Source organism: Hyperolius riggenbachi, chromosome 3, assembly GCF_040937935.1.
Source record: "Hyperolius riggenbachi isolate aHypRig1 chromosome 3, aHypRig1.pri, whole genome shotgun sequence".
In the NCBI taxonomy this organism is placed as follows: domain Eukaryota; kingdom Metazoa; phylum Chordata; class Amphibia; order Anura; family Hyperoliidae; genus Hyperolius; species Hyperolius riggenbachi.
The window spans coordinates 148,988,677-148,994,390 of record NC_090648.1 but is presented as its reverse complement, the minus strand read 5'-3'; the positions used below and the strand labels follow the sequence as shown (position 1 = coordinate 148,994,390).

General features: G+C 44.4%; 1 protein-coding gene across 7 annotated transcripts in view; it reads left to right on the top strand.

The window, feature by feature from the left end:
* RNF212 (ring finger protein 212) overlaps positions 1 to 5,714 on the top strand; it is a 37,265-nt gene that overhangs the window by 344 nt on the left and 31,207 nt on the right. For 3 of the 7 annotated variants that reach the window (XM_068275117.1, XM_068275116.1, XM_068275109.1), the window contains exon 1: positions 162 to 363. The exons of 1 other annotated variant lie outside the window; for it this stretch is intronic. The gene's annotated coding sequence lies outside the window, so the exon portion shown is untranslated. 3 more of the 7 variants (XM_068275110.1, XM_068275113.1, XM_068275114.1) reach the window with 3 other exon arrangements.

Below are 5,714 nucleotides of genomic sequence, written 5' to 3'. Positions count from 1 at the left end.
TTCCTAGCCAATCACATTCCTCTTCCAGCTCTGCGTAGCCAGTCCGTGACAGGGGACACTGACGCTATCCAATGAGGAGGCCCGGGCCAATGGCAGCAGGCCAATAGTGGAGGGCGGAAGCTGTGAGGTAGCGGGTTGGGTAATGGGTATGTATATGGAGAGCGCTGGGTGACTGACGTGTCTCCATGCGGCCCCGTGTAGTGCGAGACCCGTATGATAGAGGAGACCTTTGTTCAGCCTGAGGGAAGAAGGAGGCGGTCAGAGATAGACGGAAGCTGCCTGCCAGGCGGTACACAGCACTAGCACACAGCGGACTAATGGCTGTTGTGACTGACAGCCCACACTAGTCACAGTCTTCCTGAAGTAAACGTCACAGCCAAATGTTATGAATTTCCGATAGTGTCAGAGTCACTTGGAGGAATAGCATGTGGAAAGTAGTCAGTGAAGTACACTACACAAGCAGCTCGGGATGACCCAAAACTACTAGGAAAGTATAGGGGACTAACATAGACCAAAAGCCCTACTGAAAAGCAATGTTTTGGCTTGGTGAACACATAGCAGAAACGATAGGGTTGCGTAAAATGCAGCGTTTTTACCGCTAATGGAAGTCTGGGCCTCAGGAGAAAACGCATATAAAAACCCGCTTAGGGCCCATTTACACTTGGTATGCGTAAGTGTGCGTTGCTACGTGTTTTTTCCATATCAGTGCATTGTGAAAAAATTTCAATAAAAACGTTAAGTATGAAAGGTGCCATAGGAAAACAAGGGCATTACTTTGAAAATCAGTTTTCTTTCAATTATAGCTGAGAGCAACTGATTAAGTGTAAAAGAGCCCTTATGCATTTTAAAACCTGTGCTCTTAAAAAGGCTGGTTTTATTGCATAAGATAGACGTATCAAAAACGCACATAATGAAAGTCAATGGGATTGCATGCGTTTTTATATGCATTCTTTCCCAAAAATATTTTTTTTTTATGCTGTGTTTCCACTTCCCGCTATCTTCCTAGTGATCTGCTTAAATGGAAATATAAAAATGCATGAAAATGCATACAAAACGCTTGTTTATGCAAACCGCAAATGCATTAAAATGCTTCGCAAACGCACAAAAAACTCACACAACATTAACATAAAACATGACATAAAACGCAGCCTTTCACACTATGGGCTCTATTCACAATCACACATGCGGTAAGAGATTGTTTACCGCTATATTACCGCCAGTGATAATTTCCTCATTTTTTCCACATTCACTAAAAATGTTTTGCATGTTTCCCGCATGCGGGAACAATGCGTAAAACATTTTGGGAAACATGCATAATTACATAGTAAACATTCGGAAACCATGCAGAAAAAAAGTGGCATAAAAAAAACTTGTCCAGAAAAAAAAAAATTAAAGTCCAGCAAACACAGCACTCAAGGCTCCAGACTCCATTTAAGTCAATGGGAAGCGAAATATATCACCAAGTACGAGTAGGTGATAAAAAATCGGTAGTTAAGTCAGAAATAAGGCGCCCCTTTTTTTGTAAATTTTGATTTTTGCGGGAACTACCGACTTTTGTGGACTTTTACCGCATTTTTTTACGCATGCGGATAACTAATGCGTAAAATTTTCCGCATGCGGTAAATGTTCATACGTGCAATTTTGTGCATGTCAAGATAGTCTCATTTCAGTCGGGAATTTACCGCAAGTGCATTTCCACATGCGGAAAATGATTGTGAATAGAGCCTTATGTCATATGTGAACCCAGCCTCAGTGTAGTTTGACTTCTTAAAACAGAAGGTATTTGCGATAAATCAAATGAAGTGAGTGGTATATGGAGGCTTCCTTATTTATTTCTTTTCAAACAGTACCACTTGCCAGGCAACCCTGCTGATCTATTTGGCTGCAATAGTGTCCGAATCCCACCAGAAATAAGCATGCAGCTAATCTCAGATTTGACAAAAATGTTGAGACATCTGATCTGCTACATGCTTGTTCAGGTGCTGTAGCTAAAAGTATTAGATCAAACACTATCCGAGTGGTATACCAGGGAAATAAATATGTACACTGGGTCACAAAGGACAAGCCCTATAGGTATAGAAAGTGCAAGCAGTTTATCCCTTGCAAGTCATATAATAAAGTTTTAAAAGGGAGGGGATCAACATGCTCTGTATCCCCTGGTATGGTCCTGAAAAATATATGTTGATGGGTCTCTGTAAATGGGGGAAGTCTTTGCCTATTCCCCAGTGCTTCCTGCACACATATAAGGAGGACTGGTGTAGCTATACCACCATCAAAACCAACAGGACAATACCTAAAAAGGGCACAAATAGAGGGGTGGTGTTGAAGGGGTGTGTGTATACAATTCACCCCTCAAACACCTATTGTCAAACCCTCTCAGAAGTGCCTGCTAGAAAATAGAAGACATGCAATATCATATAGTGCTGGTGCTATATACAAAGTGCTGTATACTGGTTCCCTAACATGTTTCACCTCACGGCTTTATCAAAGAGTGCTATACATATATACAGTAGTCGTATCAAAACGTGCACCCCCCACCAAGTCACAGCATGCCCCCCATATAGCCCAAGTCAGAGCTGAGTCGCCATGTCAGACGTGGATTTAAATACTGGAGAGATGAGGAGGGGTAGGGCAACTCTGGGCGTGTCCACCGCCTGTGGTTGCTTAGGGCAGGGGTTTTCAATCTTTTCACTAATTGTATCACTTTTATCACCTGAAAATGTTCAAGTACCACCCATGTGCCTGTGCAGTAGGCATACTGATGAGATCTTCGGGGATCCTATCGCTGGATCCCCTCGAAAGAAGTGGGAAGCCTCTTTAGCATTTAGGGCCTCCCCCCACCCCCAGGTCCCCACTGTGCTGCCCTGCAGAATAGTTCAGAGTCAGGCCTCAGATCAGAAAGTGAACTTTGAGGAGGCAAGATAGAACTAGAACAAGTGGCAGGCAAACCTCGTGTGTACCACCCGGCCAACAGCAAAGTACCACTGGTGGTACGCGTACCACAGGTTGAAAAGCCCTGGCTTAGGGTATGCTGATTCCCATGTTCTGTATGCTGCACTGTGTTAAAGAAACAGAGTGAGCAGTATTACCTGTATCATGTATATCCTCACACAGGTATACGGAACATGGCGCCGCATCACTTCCGGCAAATGACATCACATCCTGTTAGCCGATGTTGGCATGGTAACCAACATCTCGGCTAATGGTTATTGCGTTTCCGCATCCATTGCGGATATAGATGCGTAACAACTTGCCAACATTTCGGCTCATAGTTGTAGCGTCTCCGCATCCATTGTGGATATGGATGTGCACCACTTGCCCAACATAAAGTGGAAGTCTGAGCACAGGTGCGCATGCGCCGCGTGAGACGCGTAATGCGTCACTATGGACCTGATGTCTTGCTGGAGGAGGGGGGCGTGTACATCCGTGCACAATAGGCGTGGATGACTATGAAAGTGTTTGTTCATTGGATGACTGTATCCCAGCAACACAACGTTGACAATACAAACTATTGCCTTACGATATATATGTGTGAAATGCAGATCTGCATCAGATGTACTCAGGGCACATATATGTAAAAGTATTAGAGGCAGGACTGCCAGGCAACGGGTATTGCTTAAAATGAAATAACATGGCAGCCTCCATACATCTCTCATTTCAGTTGTCTTTTTAAGGGTGGCCATACATGGTACAATTTTTCATTTTTTCGATTAGATAATTTAGTTCGATTATTCCGTTAGATCGAATATAAAGATTTTTCCAGCATGTCCGATCTGATTTTTCTCGAAAAATCGGGATAATCGTTCGAATTTCTTGATCGAAAAATAAAAATATTTTCAACTTTCATTCAATTCGATCATTTAGATTGAATAAACTGGATAATTGAACGTTTTTATTGTATTGTGTATGGCCACCATAAGGTTAGTTTCTTTCTGTGAAGAATACTTTGTTTTCAAAACATTTTATTGTGGTATAAACACAGATGAATGTGAAGTGAAGAATTACATGGATCACACAATTCTTAAAGTAGTAGGATTAGCCATATTATGCCAGGGAAAAAAAACACAAATATAAGTAGATTAATACTTGATCTACTTACATAACACATGTATTATACTGTCCACGTTTTGACTTCAGTGAATGTTATATAGTAAATGAAGAGAATTCTGTTCCTGGTGGGAACCATGTCTTTTGCCCACAGTTTAGGCTAAATCCTGATGTCATTTCTGTACTTTAATTTTTTTTCTTTTCTTCTCCAATCGCTGAGTCACCTCAGCCTTGCTTGTAAACACAAGTGAGCAGGGGATCGTGTTTCAGATAAACAGCTAGGCAGGAAAATAAATGGAAGAGGAGGAATATATTATAGATACAAAGAACCCCCAGCATGCAACTGTTTGGCACTGACTACTAAAGGACCAGTGCTCCTTCAAGTATGTGATAACTCCAAACCATAAGGCCTCTTTCACACCAAGACATTGCGTTTTAGGTGACGTTAAGGTTGCATAACGTGCCCCTAACGCAAAGCATGGTGGTGTTGAAGTTGGACGTCAGATTGAGCCGCGTTATGAGGCTATTGGTGCTATCCTGTGAAGTCCGGATCTTTTCAATGATTCGGATGATTCGAATCGGATCATTGAAAAGATACGGATCTTTGAACCGAATCTTTGAATCATTTTACTAGGGAAGCAGGGGTGCAGCAGAGTGAGAGGTGCAGGAGAATGAGGGCACATTGAGGGTGCTAATGGGGAAGGGAGAGATGCAGCAGGAAGATTGTGCTTGTGTACAGAAGCTGCAGTTCCTGTTTCTTCCAGAAATCCACTGTGAACTGAATCCTTCATTGTGATGATCCGGATGATTCGACTCACAAAAAAGATCCGGATCAAAATCCGAATTGTTCATGCTCTGGACAACACTATAGTGCAGTGAATATTAATTAGCCATGTGGCTAGCAACAATAGCAGACTCTCCCCTTACTGAGCATGTGCAAACAGTCTAACGCAGCTAAAACCACTTATAACGCACATGCTGTGCACTTTCTTTGAACGTGGGCACTGTGAACAGCCTATTGATTTTTCATTACTGTGAGGTGGGCTGCGTTACAGGCTGCTCTAACGTGCGCCTGTAGCGTCCCACTGTGAAAGCAGCCTAACAGCAGAAAAAGTTTTAAATGTAGGATTAACCACTTCCGGATTCCGGGTGATTTGGCTGATCTGTGCTGCGGGGGCTCTTCAGCCCGCAGCACAGATCAGAAATCAGGCAGGGCGATCAGACTTCCCCCCTTTTTTCACCACTAGGGGGATGTCCTGCTGGGGGGGTCTGATCGCCGCCGCGCTGCTGTGCCTAGCGGGGGGGGGGGGGCTCCTCAAAGCCCCCCTCCGCAGCACTAGTCCTTCCTCTGCCTCATTCCCTCCCTCTCCCGTCCCCTGTGTGCGGCGCAGGACGGAAAGCCGTCCTGCGCCGGATAGGATAGGCTTTAGCCTATCAGATGCCGGCGATCCCCGGCCAATCAGAGGCCGGGGATCGCCGATCTCCTCTACGGCGCTGCTGCGCAGCAACGCCGTATATATGTAAACACCGGGGAAGATCTTCTCCGCGTGTTTACATTTACCCTGCGAGCCGCGATCGGCGGCTCGCAGGGTGTTCACGGAGACACCCTCCGTGAACTGACATGGAACGGCCGGTTCCATGCAATCCACTTCAGGATTCAGGGGCGT